This window comes from Littorina saxatilis, linkage group LG11 (genome assembly GCF_037325665.1).
Source record: "Littorina saxatilis isolate snail1 linkage group LG11, US_GU_Lsax_2.0, whole genome shotgun sequence".
Classification (NCBI taxonomy): domain Eukaryota; kingdom Metazoa; phylum Mollusca; class Gastropoda; order Littorinimorpha; family Littorinidae; genus Littorina; species Littorina saxatilis.
In genome coordinates this window covers 42,880,279-42,902,226 of record NC_090255.1, presented here as the reverse complement: position 1 = coordinate 42,902,226, position 21,948 = coordinate 42,880,279, and the positions used below count along the sequence as shown (strand labels likewise).

Below are 21,948 nucleotides of genomic sequence, written 5' to 3'. Positions count from 1 at the left end.
TTGGCAAAGGAGAAATATTTTATTACGATACAAAAACTAATTAGTTGCCAAAAACAAAGCAAGACCAAAGTGGTGTGTGTGTGTGTGTGTGTGTGTGTGTGTGTGTGTGTGAGTGTGTGTGTGTGTGTGTACATGCATGTGTTTGTGTGCAAAAAAAAGAGTACATGTATCACTGAAGTTCTGACAACAGAGAATCTTTTGCTGGAAAAAACACTGTAGTTAAAGGTGCGACTACACGTGCCTTGGCGTGTGTATGCGAGGGCTGTATTTTGTATATTGATTATTTGATACATGTATAAATGTGTCTCCAGGAATATGTTTTGTTTGAATCTTGTGTCTATACTATTTAGTTCTGCCTCGTTATTAGCCATTGAGAACTGTTTTTTATCATCATTGCTTTGTTGTTGTTCTTTGGCCATTTACGTTGAATGACTTGTTACACATCGACATTGATAGTTTTATTCTTCTTCTTCTTCGTCGTTCGCTAGATAGTTTTATTATAAGAACCTTTTCTAATTCCTATTAACTCGATGTTCTTTAACTATATTTATACATAAATGCATATTGTAAAGCAGTATGCATTGTTAGAGGATCTTCTAGTAGCAGTGTTCAAATGTCGAAGCTGCTTTTCCCAGTTTTACCTAAGAGACCGACTGTATATTGTGTTATTGTATTTGTCAGACTTGATTGTACCAAGTCCCTACACATGTTGTAATGCGCTTAGAGCCAAATATTTTTGTTTTTTTGTAAGGGATAGGCGCAATATAAATACACTTTATTATTATTATATTACAACCATGCATCTCTGCTACTGGAAACACTTATTTCAGGAAAAATGACAGGAAAGAGATTTTGTTGGGATTGCTAGAACCAGTGAAAAGTCTCTCTTTTTACATCATGCAGACACACAGCCATGCAAGTTATTTTTCCGCAGAGATTGTGTGGCATGCATGTTTTAGTTTAATAGATTCACCACACAACCACCATGACTGGCCCTATAAGCTGAAGCAATGTTTATTTGCTGGTAATTTATTAAAAGAATCTTGATGTAAATCATTATTCTTATAATTTTGCTTGTATCTAAATTCCTAAAGCTTTACACATTCTTTTCTTTAACCTACAAATGTACACCTTATCTGAAATATCTGAGCTCTAAATCATAAACCAAATCTGACAATACTGAATCCTTGTGTACATCATCATCGTCATCACCATTCTCTACTTCAATGATGCTCAGAATGAGGTTTACTAGTCTACAGAAATCAAAAGCAAAATAAATCTGAATGATAATTTGTTTTCCTTTGTGAAACATTCTTATGCTTACACAAAATCTGTCCAAGATTAATAGGAATTATGAAGAATCTACCGAATAAGCTGCGTGATCTTGACTGTTGACATCTGAGTTTGTTTTTTCTTCAGCTCTTATAATAATAATAATAATAATAACGGGCATTTATAAAGCGCCTTTATCAGAAGGTTTTTTTTTTTTTTTTTTTTTTCATTTTCATTACTTTATTGTCCCATCGCTGGGAAATTCAGGTCGCTTCCTCCCAGTGGAAAGCTAGCAGCAACGGAGTCGCGCTACCCATGTGTCTGCGTGTTTAGGTGTATTCAGCCACCTGCACTTATGGCAGAATGACCAAGGTCTTTTACGTGCCATTGTGATGACACAGGGGTGGGACATGGCTTCCGTCTCTGGGTCTGCACATAAAGTTGACCCGTGTCCGTCCCGGCCCGAATTCGAACCTGCGACCTTTCGATCACAAGTTCAAAGCGCGTGACAACAATGCAATACATGTATACAAAAATCATACAATCACTGTCAGATTCAAACAACACATCATGCACATCTCACATCCCCAGACTCTATACTAAGGAACTATCCGTAATGTTGTTGGAACAAGTGAGTTTTCAAATTGGGCTTAAAAGATGAAATGGATGGAGAGTGACGTAATTGAAAGGGGAGTGAATTCCATAACTGAGGTCCATAATACGAAAACGTGCGGAAGCCATGAGCCTTGCGTTTAAAGCGACCTTGACGGAGAAGTCGAGCATCATCAGAAGAACGAAGGGTGCGAGAGGGAGTGTAGAGGGAGCCCAGTTCAGAAAGATAGGCAGGTGCCGATTCAGAGATGATATTGTAGCAGAAGCAGGCAGCTTTATACCTAATACGTTCAGATACAGGAAGCGCTGTCGATGTTGCAAATGTTCCCTTTCTTTTGTGTGTGTGACTGCATCCTGAATAAACTGTATGGAACAAACTTCAAATGTCGTTGACTTCTTGATATTCACATTAAGATTAATCTAAAAATACACCGTGCAACTTTGTTTACTTTAGTTGGTGTATACACTGAATCTCGCTTTTAAATAAAAAGTCCCGATTGCTCAGGCGGTCAATGTTAAACTGAGAATAGGGAAAACGTTTCAGCATTATAAATAATCAACATTTTAAGGAATGAAATATATTTTATTGAAACGAGATTTATACACTAATATTTTTTTTATAGCGGAGAAAATATCTTCTTTGATTATACGTGTACCTACCAAACCCATCTCTCATCTCTGTGCTGTTAATTTTCCATTTACCAGAAGTGAAGTACAAAATCTCAATAACTAAAGCACAAGCTGTGACAAAGTGTTTGATGACTTTGTAGCCACCACAACATTTTGTATTGTAAATTGTGTGTGTCTCATTGTTGACTAACTGGGTATAATGCAAGGCCAGTAATTTTGTAGTTCAGGCGGTAAAAAGATATGTAGCAGGTTCGATCAAAGATGGAATCAAAATCGATTATTGATCAGCCATTTGCGACCAGGTTAAAAAAAAGATCGAAACCTATTCGATGATGATTTGTTGTTAATGTTTACGATGTGCTTGCAGACTCTTTGGGCTATCACTTGTGAACACACACACACACACACACACACGTCTTCCTCTCCATCCGTCCACAACAGATGTGACAACAGCAGCAAAATACTGACATGGCATTATTTATTCCTGTGTCTACCGTCTTCTCTCCTGCACTTGGCCTACCCGATGGAAGCCGGGTGGCACAACAATGCACAATGAACTACAACGTCTCAGTTAGTGTAGCTCACAACAAAAATGACGTCCACTCTCTCCCCTGTCTGGCAAAGTTCTCTTTCTCACTTAGCATGTACAAAATCAATCAGACTTTAGCTAGGCCGGACAGACTAACACTGACCGATTACATAGAGTCACTTTTTCTCAAGTGACTCAAAAATCTTAGTAACCACCGTGAGCATGCGCCACTGAGAAACGCGCAGCTTATCAAAGAAAATTGCACCCACTTCACACCTCCCCAAATCCAAGGGAAACAGAGGCGGTCAGGCGCCACAGTGCATCATTTCACATGTGCAGACAAGCCTAGCAGCCTCTCAGACACAAGTGGACCGTCCCGCACTTCACAGGGATTAAGAAACTTGGTTCAGTCAAATGGAGACTGTTAATTGCCTGCAGCTTTTCTAAGACGGACACAGGTGCATTCCAGCACTTTTAGTTTATAAACTAATGAATTCACACACAACGATCGGCAAAAAACGACTAAACAGTCCCCCGTTTCTTTGACACAAGAATTGGCGAGTGAAGCAAGTGGGGCGAGGAAGTAGCGTTTCTTGGACAATTCTCGCCGCGAGGAACGCTAGGATTTAGCGAGAGTAGACGACCGTGCCTTGGAATTGCTCGCTTCGCGAGAAAAAATGGCGGCTGCACAGCTGCATATCCGATTGGCCGTTTCGGTATCAAGCAATGATTAATTCTTGGGGTCCTAGCAATCTTTCTTTCTTTATTTGGTGTTTAACGTCGTTTTCAACCATTCAAGGTTATATCGCGACAGGGAAAGGGGGTAGATGGGATAGAGCCACTTGTTAATTGTTGTTCACAAAAGCACTAATCAAACAAGAAGAGCAAACGCTCGATCGAGTCACTTTCGCAGTTCTGAATATTATGACCTTGAAAAAGGTCAAAGGTCACCAAAGCAGACGTCAAAGTGTAGAGGTCACTGGGAGTCACGTTCACATAAAATTTGAGCCCGGTCACTTTTATAGTTTCCGAGAAAAGCCCAACGTTAAGTTGTGTGTTGCCGAACAGAAAAGGCTAGTTATCTCCCTTGTTTTTCTGATAACGTTCGTAAAAGGCTACAGATGTAAATACTTTGATGTAAAGAATAATCCTACAAAGTTTCAATCACATCCGATGAACTTTGTCAAAGATATAAAATGTCTAATTTTTCCTTTGACGCTGACCTGTGACCTTGAAAAAGGTCAAAGGTCAACGAAACCATCGTTAAAGTGTAGAGGTCATTGGAGGTCACGACTAAACAAAATATGAGCCCGATCGCTTTGATAGTTTCCGAGAAAAGTCCAACGTTAAGGTGGTGTCTACGGCCGGCCGGCCGGCCAGACAGACTAACACTGACCGATTACATAGTCACTTTTTCTCAAGTGACTCAAAAATTGCTCCAGGGGCTTGCAACGTAGTACAATATATGACCTTACTGGGAGAATGCAAGTTTCCCCGTTAGTCGCCTCTTACGACATGCTGGGTAGCATCGGGTAAATTCTTTCTCGTCCCAACCGATATGGGACTCCCCCTAACCCGCGGGGGGTGTTCTAGCCATCAAAATCGTTTCATTTGTACACTCTCGCTGTCTTGCATAGCAAGTCTTACCTGAGAGATACGGGGGACTGGACAATGACAATAGTTTTACTCTAATATACTGGTGACAGTTTACCTTATCACATTCAAAGTTAAGTTGGCTCTGGTGCAGTCTTTTCTCATTGTACAACAATTATGTGACAGGGTGAACTGTCACCAGTGTTTCGTGTTGAGAAGTATAGAACAGAGCTTGAAATCCTAATTTGCATTACGATGTGGTAAACAAGAGTAAAGCAGCTCTAATTAACCCTATTGTTACTTATTGTCCAAGTTAGTATTTTGTCTCAGTGAGTTTTATTCCGACCCAGAAGTCTATATCATAATTATGTACAGACAGTACTCTTTTCTACAAGTTGGGAAGTTATGGCTTGAAGAACCCTCATTGTCTGCAGGCATGGGAATTGAAAATTGAAAAAAAGCGGAAAATTTATAACTGAAGACGCGAAGCGTCAAGTCGACGTCGCGAAGCGCCTAGCCTTACTAGGGGGGTCCGGGGGCATGCCCCCCCGGAAAAAAAAATTTCTCCAAAGAACCCAGATGGTGCAATCTAGTGTCATCTGAGCTCCAAGTTTGCATTAAATTATGTTTTTAGAATCAGAGTTTTTAGTACAAAAATGTACCAATTTTTGCTTTTTTGAAGAAAAAATATATATATATACAGTGAAACCCGGCTATATTGAAGTGGCACGGGACCCGGGAAGACCTTCAATATAGCCGGAACTTCAATATAGGCAATTCTCGGTTTTATTGAATTTCCCTCCTTGTTCCTTCAGAAATTCAATATAACCGAACTTTTTTTCACTATACGTTCTTATTTCCGTGTCCACACATTGCGTTTGATGTGAGATATATTACCATTAATCTTTCACCTGTTGGCTGTTGTTCTTCGAGCCTCCTTGCTTTCAGTTCTGCACACACACACACACGGACACACACGCACGCCCCCCTCCCTATCACAGGGGGAATCGAGACGAGGGTCGTGGTGTATGTGTGTGTGTGTGTGTGTGTGTGTGTGTGTGTGTGTGTGTGTGTGTGTCTGTCTGTCTGTCTGTGCGTGTGTGTGTGTAGAGCGATTCAGAGTGAACTACTGGACCGATCTTTATGAAATTTGACATGAGAGTTCCTGGGTATGATATCCCCGGACGTTTTGTTCATTTTTTGGATAAATGTCTTTGATGACGTCATATCCGGTTTTTGTACAAGTTGAGGCGGCACTGTCACACCCTCATTTTTCAATCAAATTGATTGAAATTTTGGTCAAGCAATCTTCGACAAAGGCTGGACTTTGGTATTGCATTTCAGCTTGGAGGCTTAAACATTAATTAATGACTTTGGTGAAATTGGTCATTAACAATTCGAAAATTGTAATTGAAATTGTTTTTTTTATAAAATGATCCAAATTTACGTTTATCTTAGTCTTCATCATTTTCTGATTCCAAAAACATATAAATATGTTATATTCGGATTAAAAACAAGCTCTAAAAATAAAAAATATAAAAATTATGATTAAAATTAAATTTTGGAAATCGATTTAAAAACAATCGCATCTTATTCCTTGTCGGTTCCTGATTCCAAAAACATATAGATATGATATGTTTGGATTAAAAACACGCTCAGAAAGTTAAAGCGAAGAGAGGTACAGAAAAGCGCGCTAAACAGGCTCGTTAATTTCACTGCCTTTTGTACGAGCGGCGGACTACGGTCATTGTGAAAAAAATGCAGTGCGTTCAGTTTCATTCTGTGAGTTTGACAGCTTGACTAAATGTTGTTATTTCGCCTTACGCGACTTGTTTGTTTTGCAGCCATTTTTGCTAGTGTACAAATGGAAACTACTCGCATGAACAAGAGAAATTAAGTCGGGGAGATCTACACACCACAAGACTACATGGCGTAGCTGTCAGAGGCCCGCGGCATTGTTAGACTGTAATTGTTATCAGAGACCTTCTGACTCGAAAGTTGATGCTGATCTGGCCTCTCCCCTTCCTCAACTGATTGTGCTGACAGAGGCGTGTCATATCATTCGGCGCCCGCGCAGTCATTGTTCTTAAAAATAAAAAGTTAAACAAATCTTTGGGGCAAACATTTAATATAGCCAGATAAAAACGTCCTGTGGGCTTAATTTTTGTTTCAATATAGCCGGGATTTCAATATAGCCGACTTCAATGTAACCAACATTTTTTAACAAAGATAAAGTAGAGCTTCAGCCGGGACCTGAACAATTCTTCAATATAGCCGGGATTTCAATATAGCCTACTTCAATATAGCCGGGTTTCACTGTACATGTATTATATGGTTTAAATTTATACAAAAATTGATCTGTTGAGACAAACAGGAAAATGTAACTTGTAACACAATCTGTGCAATCTGGTTTACTTTCAAACATAAAAGTTCAATAACTGAGGCGGGCATGCAGTAGCAGTGCGTGAACAAAATACAGAAAGTTTTCGCGGGCTTTTGTGCAAAGGCCAAAGTAACCGGTGCTTTTTTTGTGTGCCTCCCCCCTTTATTTTTTCGGCGGACACTTTTGCATTTTCGGCGGAACAAAAAAAAAAATTCGGCGGAAATGGACAATTCCCATGCCTGTGTCTGAATGCTTATATCTTATATATATTAACCTTGTGGGAACTGTTCCCTCTGACTCCAGGAAACTAATCTCTCGCCAAAACATGGGGTTCGAATCAACACCATTTACCACAGAGTGGTTTCAAGCTAACTTCCGCTACCAACCGAGCTATCTTCCTGCCCCAAATGTCTTAACATGTGTTGCTTCAAAGAATAAAACCGTGTGAACAACCACATTCTGTGCATGCATGGTTTTTCTCTCCAGTATGTGTCTGTTCAAATTACCAGAAGTTTTGAACTTAGAATCACACTCTTAGCATGCATGAACTTTCTCTCCTGAATGTGTCAACATGTGTCTCTTCAGATATTGTGAGCATGGGAACTTAGCATCACATTCTGTGCATGCATACCTTTTCTCTCCTGTATGTTTCAACATAATATGTAGTCTTAAAGTCCCAGAATGTGTGAACTTGGCACCACACTCTTTACATGAGTGATCTGTATGTGTTAACATGTGTCTCTTCAAAGAATATGACTGTGTGAACTTAGCATCACACTGCTCACATGCATGTTTCTTCTCTGCATACTTTCTCTCTCCTGTGTGTGTTACCATGTGTCTCTCAAGACCTCCTAACTGTGTGAACCTAGCATTACATTCTGTACACGCATACTTTCTCTCTCCTGAATGTTTCAACATGTGTTGCTTTAGAGTCCCAGCCTGTGTGAACCTAGCATCACACTCTGAACATGCATACTTTTTCTCTCCTGTGTGCGTTACCATGTGTCTCTTAAGACCTCCTAACTGTGTGAACGTAGCATTACATTCTGTACACGCATACTTTCTCTCTCCTGTGTGTGTTACCATGTCTATGCATGCATGTTTTTTCTCTCCTGTATGAGTTAACATGTGTCTCTTCAGAGAATTTGACTGTGTGAACTTAGCATCAGACTGCTCACATGCATGTTTCTTCTCTGCATACTTTCTCTCTCCTGTGTGCGTTACCATGTGTCTCTTAAGAGCTCCTAACTGTGTGAACCTAGCCAAACATTCTGTACACGCATACTTTCTCTCTCCTGTGTGTGTTACCATGTGTTGCTTTAAAGTCCCAGCCTTTCTGAACCTTGCACCACACTCTTTGCATGCATGCTTTTTCTCGCCTGTATGTGTTAACATGTGTTTCTTCAAATAACCCGACTGTGTGAACCTAGTACCACATTCTCTGCATGCGTATTTTTTCTCGCCTGTGTGCGTTATCATGTGTTTCTTCAAAGAACTTGACCGTGCGAACCTGGCATCACATTCTATGCATGCATGTTTTTTCTCTCCTGTATGAGTTAACATGTGTTGCTTCAAAGTTTGATACAGTCTGAACCGAGAACCACAGTCTGTGCATGCATACTTTTTCTCTACAGTACGGGATGTGGACTCGAATACTGGAACTACATTTGTCTCTTTTACATCTGTTTCACACTCAGGCAAGCAACTTTCCATGCAACCTGTTGCTGATACTGAACTGTTGCTGTCACATTCAGGCAGATGGGGACATATCTCTTGCCTCAATCGCATGGATTTGTCAGTGTTACCTGCAGTCTGTGTTTCTGGCGTCTGTATCTTTTGTTTCAGCCATGTATCACTTTGAGTGTTGACTGCAGTCTGTGTTTCTGGTGTCTGTATCTCCTGTTTCAGCCACATATCACTGTGTGTGTTGACTGTAGTCTGTGTTTCTGGTGTCTGTATCTCTTGTTTCAGCAACATATCACTGTGTGTGTTGACTGCAGTTTGTGTTTCTGGTTTTTGAAAATCTTGTTTCAGCCACATTTCACTTGGAGTTGGAGTGTTGACTGCAGTCTGTCTTTGTGGCATCGGTATCTCTTGTTTCAGCCACATTTCACTTGGAGTTGGAGCGCTGACTGCAGTCTGTCTTTGTGGCATCGGTATCTCTTGTTTCAGGCACATTTCACTGTAAGAGCTGACTGCAGTCTGTGTTTCTGGTGTCAGTATCTCTTGTTTCAGCCATATTTCACTGTATGTGCTGACTGCAGTCTGTCCTAATGTCTGCAATGAAGGCATGGTAGCTGTGTTCTCTGTGGTCACACCATCCCCATGTGGCTCTGAAAAAGAAACGCAAGAAGGCTGTTGCTATTTATGGTCCATTTTTAGTATCAAATGTACAGTAGGCAGCAAGAGTAACGTGTCACAGTCAGTGTTTTTTCCCCTCATTATCAAACTTATCCATTTATATGAACCAGAAAAGATATGTCGAAAAGATATGTCAAAAAGAAAAACAGATTCATGAAGGAAATAATGTTACTGTCTTTGCAATATGTGCATGTTTTCTTTTACGTCTCTTTAATATTTGTTATACGGGGTAGGGGTAATGTGAGCCGTGCTCACAGGCAAATGTGTCACAACAATTGTAAAAATGCATATTTTTCTACCTGGTAAAGACAGTCATGCAACAAATGTACCCCTCTCCGTGACAAATTATTTACAATTATCCTTTGAAGCATTTTTTATAATAAAAAAAAATAAAAAAAGATAATTAAGAAACATGTAGTAGGGAGTTAAAGCCACCTGTGGTTAGTGTTAACTATGTTACATTGCGCAATACAATGCGAACCCTCAAGGAGACAGTGCCTGCAAGGTACTTCAGAGGAGTAACTATAATGTGATAAGAGCAAGGGGAAACATATCACGTAATGACGTATTCATGAAAAGTACTTGAATGGAAGGCCAAATTCGTATGGAAGATAGTATGTAGCCGGACTGGTAAGTTGCACACCCGGGTTAGAGGTAACAGCCTTCCAGTCATGAGAGTGTTACTACAGGCCTTAACCCCTTCACTGCCCACCCCGTATGTATTACGTGGTCATTTTTGGTTTGTCCTACGCCCATACACGTACTAGCTATGTGGCATTTACATCAGCACTTTTCAGGACATTTGTGAAAACTAAATGGGAGGTAACCACTGTCCAACTTCTTGATGGGGTTTAAACACAGTTCTTTCCCATTGACCAGCAATACCAAAATGCTAATATACTGTGGCAGTGAAGGGGTTAAAACGAGACTTTTTTGGTATCATATACAACTCTCACCCTTACCGTATGGCTGTGACTCAGTCATGTGACAACACTGCGGTGTCTCTTCAGCGACATCAATCTCTATCTTGACGTCTGACAGAACTGCTGTGTCTCCTTCCTCCATGCTGCAGTGAGAAGCCATGGTCCCTGACTGTTCACTGTTCACGGCGTTGACCCTCCCTGACTGTTAACGGTGGTGGTGGTTCCTGGCTGTTCACGGCGTTGACCATCTCTGACTGTTGACCGTTCACGGCGTTGACCGTTTCTGACTGTTCGCTGTTCAAGGTGTAGACCGACCATGACTGTTCACTGTTCCAAGCATAAGATGGTCCCTGACTGTTCTTTATTCCAGGCGTGTCGACAGTCTATGACTGTTCACTGTTCAAGGTACTGACTGTTCACTGTGTTACGTTGGGAAAAAATAATTGCATCACATTATTCTGATTGCATCAAATACTTCATGACAACAGACTAGCTGTGCGGGCAATTCTGTACTCCACACATGTATCATATATCATGTACAGCCTGTAGGCTACATGAGCCTTTTGCATGCTATATGATTTTATCTCTACTTAATTTTTTCCTTTTCTTTTTGTTTGTTAGCGTTTAGTGTTTATTTCTGGCATGCTTTCTTCTAAAAATGAACGGTTCAAGTCAACCTCAAACATAAATTGTTTCCAATACTTGTCGAGAGAATTTTTGAATGAATTGAGTGTTCCTGTTGTGACACTGTTAGACTGTAAATAATAATCCAACTACTATTAACAATTCTGAAAGTAACAACATATTTGCCAATGGCAAAAGCTATATACACTCCGAGTGTATACAGGATCGATAGGTCTGTAAACACTCCGGCAATGAAAAGCCCTGTTACAACTCTAAGCCAATGAAATGCCCCCTTACAAGTCGTTAGGAAGTAGCCAATGAAAAATCGATCTGAGATATTGACTTCCGCCACCTCTTTTATGTGGTACTACTTGTCTCCGAAAACCCCCAAAAAACTCCAAAAATCCTTGAAAACTTCATCAGAACTAAAGAAAATTCGTCCTTAGATCGTGTTTTGTGACATATTTGTTTGAAATCATGACTTATATCTGCAACTTTCACCGTTCCTGGCTTTATTTTCGTGTTTGTGCGAGGATTTAGAAAGGAGCGGAAGCACTAATCACATGACGTCATCAATACTTGTGCTTTTGAGTTACCTCCCTGCATTGAAACTGTTCTGGATCTGGATCTTTTACGTTGCAGGAACCACTGTTGGTCATCTTCGCAACGGACTTCGTTGAAAATCCGGCTTTTAACACATAAATTAGGGTACATATAGCATGAATCAGGCACGACTTCTCATAGGCATGTCAAATTCTTAACTTTGAAGATAGATTTAGTTAGTTTAGATGGGGTTTTCAGGGTTTTCCGGAAAAAATAAGTACCCCTTTTTCGGAGTGTATCAATCAATCAATCAATCAATATGAGGCTTACATCGCGCGTATTCCGTGGGTACAGTTCTAAGCGCAGGGATTGAAAAAAAATTTTTTTAATGCAATTTATATCGCGCACATATTCAAGGCGCAGGGATTTATTTATGCCGTGTGAGATGGAATTTTTTTACACAATACATCACGCATTCACATCGGCCAGCAGATCGCAGCCATTTCGGCGCATATCCTACTTTTCACGGCCTATTATTCCAAGTCACACGGGTATTTTGGTGGACATTTTTATCTATGCCTATACATTTTTTTCCAGGAAAGACCAGAAATATACAGGGCAGGCAATAATGTACACTCACAGGATATACAACCATTTCTAGGCTGATACACACTCCAAGTGTGTTCCAAACTCCTACTATAAACTGTTGTGTAGCATCAGTTTTGTGTGTGTTTGTCCCTAGCGTACTTTGATACTATGAATTGAAAGTGCACTGCGTTCCTTCGCAAGATGGCGTCGTATGATACTCCGAGTGTTGATGCGGTTGTCTAGTCTTTTATGCACACTCCGAGAATGTAATCAACGTAAGGCCGTGCAGCATCAACTTGTTTTCGTTTTTCTGTACTCTTATAATCACGCAACTGCTCTGCGTTCGGAAGTCAACGCCGGAGTGTATCCAGGTTTCCCAATTGCTTCGTTTCCGACCGATTTATGTGGAGCACGTGATGCGCACAAAAAATATTGGCGGTCTAGAAGTGTCGTCTGCGCAATGATCGCGGCGGATTTCTTGACCGCCAAGGACAACCACGTATACGTTGTGAGACGTCATTCGCTAGACCTCAATACAGTGGTCGAATGTGTATATGTTAGGCGCGTTTGATCGATCTGCGCGATCGCGCGATCGCGCTGCGCGTTTGGTGGATCAATCAAACGCGCACACATCGATCGATGTGTGCGCATTTGATCGATGCAAAGAATAGGCTACAAAGAATACAAGAATCGTTAAAACGCGCAGCTCTTATACTTGCGCATTTGGACGATCTGTCACAAAGTAAGTCCCTACCACACACACACACATCGCACGCCGGAAGTGAAAAGTTTTAAATACAGGAATGTTCCGAAATATACCCCAACAACGTTTTTGATTTGTTTGTTGTAAGGCTTCTCAATCTTTCAAACACTCTCTCTCTCTCTCTCTCTCTCTCTCTCTCTCTCTCTCTCTCTCTCTCTCTCTCTCTCTCTCTCTCTATCTCTCTCTCTCTCTTTGAACAACATATTGGCACCCAGAGTTTGTACTGCAAAAGTGATGATGTTGTGCTCATGTATGATTTCAACACAGACCGTAAACGCTGGTTCTTCGATCAGTCAGACAGCATGACCAAGATTCAGAAACATGCCATGTCGTGTCTTCGGACATTGCCCCCTATCAGCAAAGATCGGTACGCTGAATTGTACAAAGAAGAACTGGAAGAAGATCTGAGAATAGTGTCTCGCGTAGTCCGCTTTTACTTAGGATGAACAGTTTCAAACACCGTGATGTTTTCATTCTTGGAATGTGATCAAATCATGATGTTATGATGAATGGTATTGGTGTGCAGTGTGAGTCAAGGTATCCCTGACTCTGACAAATGCAGTGGACTCTCTATCGGACTTCCAGTAGCGAGAACTTTGCGCGATCGTGCATGCTTCGGTATATAGAAAGCGCTTGTATTATGTGTCACCAGTCTTGTTATGGGCCGGAGGCCTAACAAATAAAATTTCCGACTCCGACTCTCTCTCTCTCTCTTATGATCTTATTCTTATATTACTATTATTGCGTGTGTCTGCGTTTCATCATAAAAAGTTTGTTCCTATGTATTCCCATTTCGATTATAACCATTTTGCTTAGATCAGGACTAGCTGGAAGAAAGGCCCTACGGACCTAATGCTATCTTTCCTGTAATAAAGTTCTATGTTTTAATGTTTCTCTCTCTCTCTCTCTCTTACCCAGTCAGCACACGATATCGGGTCGATATCGGTCCGATATCGGATTTGACCGGATATCTCGGACCAAGATATCCGATATCGGTCTGATATCGGTCCGATATTGGATTCCAAGTTTGCTCATCAGATTAACGTTAAATTAATGTTAACTTTTTACGTTAATTAAGTTAACATTAATTTAATGTTAATCTGATGAGCAAACTTGGAATCCGATATCGGATTCCAAGTTTGCTCATCAGATTAACATTAAATTAATGTTAACTTTTTACGTTAATTAAGTTAACATTAATTTAATGTTAATCTGATGAGCAAACTTGGAATCCGATATCGGACCGATATCGGACCGATATCGGATTCCAAGTTTGCTCATCAGAATGATTAACATTAAATTAATGTTAACTTTTTACATTAATTAAGTTAACATTCATTTAATGTTAATCTGATGAGCAAACTTGGAATCCGATATCGGACCGATATCGGACCGATATCGGATATAACGTTAAATTAAAGTTAATTTTGTTTACGGCTAATGTCAGTTTTACCAAATAAAAAGCATAATATAATGGTTAGATTAACGTTATTTAAACATGTGTTTTTTCACGTTGAGTGCGAAAATAAAAAGAACCAAAATAAAACTATAATTAAACTTTTTATTGGTTTTTTTTTCTTTTTTCCTCGGACCAAGATATTCTGATATCGGTCCGATATTGGATTCCAAGTTTTCACATCATCGCCAATACAATCCCATTCATCACACCAATATTGGCACGATATCAGACCAATATCGGATACGATATCGGGTTGATATCGGACCGATATTGGATTCCGACATTGGGCCAATAAAGTTGACGTTAATTTAACGTTAATCTGATGAGCAAACTTGGAATCCAATATCCGACCGATATCAGGCAGATATCGGATATCTTGGTCCGAGATATCCAGCCAGCACCCCGATATCGGACCGATATCGGACCGATATCGGGATACGATATCGGGTCGATATCGGATCCCGATATCGGATTTCAAATCGGGTCGATATAGGATTACGACATTGGGCCAATATTGGATATAGGTCCGATACAAAGAACCAAAATAAAACTATAATTAAACTTTTTATTAGAATTTTTTTTCTCCCTCAGACCAAGATATCCCATATCTGCCCGATATTGGTCCGATATTGGATTCCAAGTTTGCTCATGAGATAAACGTTTAGTTTTTACGTTAATTTAACATTAAATTAACGTTCATTAAAACAAAACCATAATATAAAGTTAAATTAAAGTTAATTTTCGTTTACGGCTAATGTCAATTTTACCAAATAAAAAGCACAATATAATGGTTAGATTCAAGTTATTCAAACGTGTGTTTTTTATGTTGAGTGCAAACATAAAAAGAACCACACATAAAAACGGTCATACACGTAAAATTCCACTCGTGCAAAAACACGAGTGTACGTGGGAGTTTCATCCCACGAATCCAGAAGAAGAAGAAGAAGGAAGTGTGCATGCTAACATGAAACAAAACAAAAGACAAATAAATAAAACCATTAGAAATATGTTGTGAGAATATGTTCTAAACATTTATTCATCATTTCCATGATATATATACTGTACATTTAAAAAAACACACACCATAAAACCATGATAAAAATGTCGGAAGTTGAATCAGTTCTAAAGTTTCTGGAAGTGAGTTTAGATACATGTATCCCACTTTTAGGTTCTGTACCTAGAAATTTACCAATTCTATTCCATCTTTTGGGTTTAAAAAAAATAGTCTTCGCACAGCTAGGTATCTTGTACATGTATCCGAATGATGCCAGAGACACAAGGAAAGATGAGGTTATTTGCAACACCACCAGCAGAGGAAGAAGTCATTCACTTTGCAGCAGCAGATAAAAAGAATTGTTGAATTTGAAGCAGGAGCAGACACAGAAGTTGTTGAATTTGTAGCGTCATCTGCAGACAAAGAACTTGTTGAATTTGCAGCAGACGATATACTTGTTAAACCTGCAGCAGCAAACGAAGAAGTCATTCACTTTGCAGCAGCACCAGACAACAAGAATTGTTGAATTCGAAGCAGGAGCAGACAGAGAAGTTGTTAATGTTGAGTTTGCAGCAGACGATATATACTTGTTAAATCTGCAGCACCAGCCTTGGAAAAAGTTGTTGATACAACCAGTGCAGACGATGGCATGTCTGCAATGGGAGACTTTGAAGATCTGCTCCAAATGCTATGACATCTGCAAAGACAGAGAATGCAACAATCTTAAAACATAAAGAATTCAGTGTGATTTGAGAACTTCAGTGTAAACACTATAATTATGTCTTCTTTGTTAATGCTCTTTGCTAAATATAGAACTGAAGGTAAATAAGGTTTACATTGTCTTTGCATTATGCCAATATTTGTTGAATTTACTTGTGTGTATATATATATATATATGCTAACTTTGATAGCATTCTTCTGTGTTTGAATGAAATGCTCTTAGTCAATGCTGCCTGGCATGGATAACAACCCCCCCCCTCCCCCCAACACACACAGAACACCTTCCCGAAGTTTTTTCCAAGACTAAGACTGAGTAAGAGTAAGACAATAATATGTCAGTTGGACCTGGACTAAAAATATGTATAGGTCCAGATGTCCCGGCTACAACAAATTGTTCTGTCAGAAGACCTCTTATAGTTCTTTATGTCGAAATTGATGTGATGGTCGACCAGCCAAGATTTAGAACAATGCGTCATAAGCATGTATTAATGACCCCAGACCGAAGCCTGACAACAACACTGCCTTCTCTCATAAATGATTTTCAGTTATAAATATAATATGACTGCTGGAACATTCATCAAGCGTTAACGTGGATTTTACCTGCAAACACACACACACACACACACACACACACACACACACACACTTACTTGGCCTCAAAAGCCAGAATGTCACTTGTCAGGGTTGTAACTTGTAGTTTACATCCCTGTGAATGCCTTCTGGTATCCTCATGGTAATTCCTCCCACCCTGCAATGAAAGCATTGATGTGTGAGTTGCATTACAGTAGAGAACAGTGGTCAATCAAAACTTGTTTTAAGTGTCTTTGAAAAGACGATTTTCGAAAATAACTCTCTGAGATCTCTTATAAATTCTGTGAGATTGAACAAATGTGTGAAAATGTGTGGCAATTATCAGATTGACAGAGAGAAATAAAATATCAGAGAGAGAGAGAGAGAGAGAGAGAGAGAGAGAGAGAGAGAGAGAGAGAGAGAGAGAGAGAGAGAGAGAGAGAGAGAGAGACAGACAGACAGACAGACAGACAGGGAGAGAGAAACAGACAGAGAGACTGAAACTGAGAAAGACAGACAGAGCAAGAAACTAGAAAGACAGAAGGCAGGAAAGAAAGAGAAAGAGAGATAAATTCACCTTTCCAATCGTTATGCATGATACTGTATTGCTTTGATATTGGTGACTCGTATCAAAAATAAGTCAACAATCACAATGCCAACGGATTCTGAACTTATGAATATGATTATGAATTTACAACACAAGTCACACAGTGAAGTAACATTACCTGAAAGTTCCATTTGCCATTCGCTCAGCGTCATAAGATCTGTATTGTGTAGTCCTGATATATGCTGAAGTGCAGCATGTTATCTTATATCAGCAGACACACTGGCTTTGAAGTTGCAGGAGTGTTAAAAACGGTAAAAATACAGTACAAACTTTCTTGAGTTCGATTCGACAGAGAAAAGTCCGAGAGTAATGTCCCTTGGCGATCACGGGAGGTCACTCAGAATTACTTGTCCGGCAGTTACTGAGTAAACAAATGGCGAAATGCGTTGGGAAGATTGAAAACAGGCAGTTGCTAGAGCACTATGTTATACAACATCAGAAACGATCCTGACTGGACAGTCCAATACTAAGACAGAAGGAGGAAGACAGAACTGGACTGGTTTCAAGAGTGTTCCAAACAGTCGATCATCATGCATCACGTAAAACGTTGAGTGAGTATTGCCTATGCCTATGAACTTGGAAGATAGTTTTGCTAATTATTGAGACTTGATGTATTTTTTTCTCTTGGAATATATGAGACTAAACAGTGTGTTTGTTTCTTAGGTGTGTGTGTGTGTCACTGTGTGTGTTTGTGTCACTGTGTGTGTTTAGGTGGTTGCTGATTTTCTTTATTGTTGTTGTAAAAATAAAATGGTGATTTTAACTAAGAATCCTTTTATGGTTCTGTTGTGCATAATAAACAGTTTTTATTCTTTCAGATTTATAAAAATACCTCTCTACACACACACACACACACACACACACACACATACACACACACACACACACACACACACACACATTGAATGTAGACAAATAAATCTGCCAGTGATGGAAGAAATGGTGAAGAACAAATGAAAGGTGAGGGAGGTTTTGCAGACAGCATGTCTCCTTATGAAAGCACAAACATGTTCATACAATGTCAACATTTTATATGATCATCTTGTTGCGTCATACTCATAACGGTTAATCTTTTTACTGCAGCTGGCCGTGAGGAAGCGCCATATTCAAACCGACAACAAGCAATTCGAACAGGTGCTTGCGAAGTGGTTGACAGGATTGTCGGATCGTCTACATGGTGGGAGGATGTCGAAGATCAACACAGAAAACGAGGACGAGGACTAAGATGAAGATGGTAAATAAAATTAGTGCTAATGTGCTGACAACCAGCAAGGAACACGCCTCTCGGATTCACTCTCTCTTCATTTTGTGTTATTTTGCCTCTACATGATATAATGCCTCTACATATATATATGATATAATGCCTCTGTAAGGATTCCCTAGGCCTGCTGTTTTGGAACAAATGCTATGTGCAATTATGTCGGAGAATGGGCTGACATCGTTCAATACCGACTGTTGTGGCGACTGAACAATGGCGATACTGCGTTTTTGATGCTCGACAAAGGCGGCCATGAAAAAGTGCGTCGGTGGTGCTACGTTGTGTGTCTCCAACTTTCAATCGCAGCTGACAGTGTCAGATTCAGGCTGTATGGTGCGGAGTGATGTTGTTGCGAGTGACGCTGATAGGCGGAAGGTGACAGACGATGCCAGATATGAAGGAGACAAAGAACATCAATGGTCTAACCTAGCTGATATGTTTCAGAGGATGAGCGAGGAAAGCACCGTGAGGATAAAAGAGATGGTCTGAACATTTCCCGTTCCCCACCCTTGTGAAGAATTGGAGCGTAACAATCATTTGTTTTGATTATCATGACTGGACAGAACCGTTGCGTGACCAGTCCGTTGTTTGTTGCAAATCGAAAGACTTATTTAGTTATAATTGATTTCATAACTGGTTATCCGTTTGCGACGATTTTCCCGTCTCCTTTGTGTTAATTTGATTCATGCGTTTTGTGAAGTTATTGTTATTTCCTTATTCCAAGGGGGCTATCGCCTTATGGAATTAAATACTTTGACTTTGATGGGTCACATGAATCGTGACACTCCATAATTATTCGGTGGGGACCCATTGGTTAGTGGTCTGCTCTGCAATGCTGTGAGTCATGGGTTCAAGCCCGTCCTTTAGCAGCAGAGTGGATGACATTTCAGTGGATGAGTTATCTTATCACAAGGTCAGTTATTAATTGTATTAACTGTTGAATTTTAATTGATAGTTGTAATTTGTTTATGTTGCATTGGTAACTTATGTGTTTTCAATGATACAGTTGGTTATTAAATTATTCTCATTCTGCCTTTGACTCACTTTCATTTGTACTTGTGTGACAATGTTTATTGACTCACTTTCATTTTTACTTGTGTGACAATGTTTATCAACTACTTCATCTTATCATTTCTGTCTCCTTTTAAATTTTCTTCTGTTCTTGGGCCAGAAATCTAATATTTACGGATTACAGCAAGTTTTAGTGCAGGTCAAAGACGAACAAGTGCGAAAGCAATTGCCAAGCATGAAGCATGTTTTCATTAGTCAAGAAGTAAAGTCAGAGGTTCAAAGATGATCAGATAATTAATGCCAACTATTCGCTGGTTTTGCTTCATCGACTCTGCGGGCAGCTTCCAGGAAACCAAAGTTTTCAGGTTTTCAGGTTCCGGGGGAAGTATGGTTGCAAAGCTGAAACTTAAAGGAATTGACGGAAGGGCACCACCAGGGCACCATAGAAGGGCACCACCCTTATCGGTTCCCGATATCGGTCCATTATTGGTTCCCGATGTTAGGCCGATATCAATTCTCTATATCGTACCGATATCGGACCAATATTAGTCCAATGTCGGAATCCGATATCGACCCGATATCGTCCCGATTTGCAATCCGATATCGGTCCGATATCGGGATCCGATATCGGACCGATATCGGGATCCGATATATCGGACCGATATCGGGATCCGATATCAAACTGATATCGATCTGATTTGCAATCTGATATCGGGATCTGATATCGGGATCCGATATCGATTCTCTATATCGTACCGATATCGGACCGATATCGGACCAATGTCGTAATCCGATATCGACCCGGTATCAACCCAATTTGCAATCTGACATCGGGATTTGATATCATGCCGATATCGGGATCTGATATGAGGCCGATACCGATTTTCTATATCGGACCGATATCGGGTCGATATCGGTCCGATGTCGTAATCCGATATCGGTCCGATATCGACCGGATTTGCAATCCGATATCGGTCCGCTATCGGGATCTGATATCGATTCTCTATATCGGACCAATATCGGACCGATATCGGACCAATGTCGTAATCCGATATTGACCCGGTATCAACCCAATTTGCAATCTGACATCGGGATTTGATATCGCGCCGATATCAGGATCTGATATGAGGCCGATACCGATTCTCTATATCGGACCGATATCGGGTCGATATCGGGTCGATATCGGTCCGATGTCGTAATCCGATATCGGTCCGATATCGACCCGATTTGCAATCCGATATCGGACCGATATCGGAATCCGATATCGACCCGATATCGTATCCGATATCGGTCCGATATCGGACCGATATCGGGGTGCTGGCTGGGATAGTCTCTCAGTCTCTCTCTCTCTCTCTCTCTCTCTTAGTCTCTCTCTCTCTCTCTATCGCTCTCTCTTCTCTCTCTCTGTCTCTCTCTTAGTCTCTCTCTCTCTCTCTCTCTCTCTCTTAGTCGCTCAATCTCTCAAGATCTCTCTCTCTCTCTTCTTCTTCTTCTTCTGCGTTCGATGTTGGTGGCCGTGCTAGATCCTCAGACCAGTGGCTGCCAGGAAGTCCGCAGTCTTGCGCAGTTCGTCGGCAGGACCCCAGAGTTTGGCTCCAACACTGGTCTCTTCTTGCCAGAACTTCTGGCGTATTGTCTCTAGATGGGGGCAGTTCTGGAGAATGTGCTCCGGAGTTTGCTCTTCCGAGCCACATTCACAGTGTGCGTCATCCGCAAGGCCCAGTCTCTTGAGGTGTTTCTTCAGTCCACAGTGCCCTGTCCTTAGACGGAAAATGGTGGTTTGGCTTCTCCGGTCTAGTTTGTTGATGGGGTCTTCCTGTGGGTTGTAGTCTCCGTTTCTCTTTTTCCAGTTTTCTTTCTTCTTCCGTTGTAGAAGAGTCTTGGCTTCTTTTCTCTCTCTCTCTGTCTCTCTCTCTCTCTCTTAGTCAGTCTCTCTCTCTCTCTCTCTCTCTCTCTTCTCTGTCTCTCTCCTCTCTGTCTCTCTCTTCTCTCTCTCTCTCTCTCTCTCTCACACACACACACACTTTCTCTCTCTCTTTCAGTCTCTCTCTTAGTCTCTCAGTCTCTCCCCCCAATCCCTCCTTCCTCATCTCTGTCCATCCCTCTGACATGTCATGAAAACAGCTGAACTTTTAAATCATTTGCTATTAAAGGTGATTTGTGAGACGGATCGTCCAAATGCGCAAGTATATGAGAGCTGCGCGTTTTAACGATTCTTGTATTCTTTGTATTGATCAAACGTGCACACATCGATCGATGTGTGCGCGTTTGATCGATCCACCAAACGCGCAGCGCGATCGCGCAGATCGATCAAACGCGCCTAACATATACACTCCGAGTGCGTATAGCCAGAGCGTTTGCCAATTTTATCCAAGAATAAACAATAAATGAATCAGAATGGCAGCAGAACATTTCTTTCACAGAAGAACTTCCTCGACTTTAAAATGCTTAAGTCAGAGATCGCTTAGTTACGGCCGGAGCGCTTTCCAGTCAACTGTTATTGCATCT

General features: G+C 40.6%; 3 long non-coding RNA genes across 3 annotated transcripts; 1 reads left to right on the top strand and 2 right to left on the bottom strand.

The window, feature by feature from the left end:
- On the bottom strand, window positions 1-11,125 carry LOC138980535 (uncharacterized). Its single transcript, XR_011460366.1, has 2 exons — window positions 10,343-11,125; window positions 1-9,352 (listed from the first exon to the last, which is right to left on the bottom strand). It is a non-coding gene; the product is annotated as an uncharacterized lncRNA (long non-coding RNA).
- Window positions 11,126-14,164: 3,039 nt separating this feature from the next.
- On the bottom strand, window positions 14,165-17,429 carry LOC138980519 (uncharacterized). Its single transcript, XR_011460363.1, has 3 exons — window positions 17,290-17,429; window positions 16,645-16,742; window positions 14,165-15,971 (listed from the first exon to the last, which is right to left on the bottom strand). It is a non-coding gene; the product is annotated as an uncharacterized lncRNA (long non-coding RNA).
- Window positions 17,304-19,668, top strand: LOC138980518 (uncharacterized). Its single transcript, XR_011460362.1, has 2 exons — window positions 17,304-17,722; window positions 18,255-19,668. It is a non-coding gene; the product is annotated as an uncharacterized lncRNA (long non-coding RNA).
- Window positions 19,669-21,948: the final 2,280 nt, after the last annotated feature.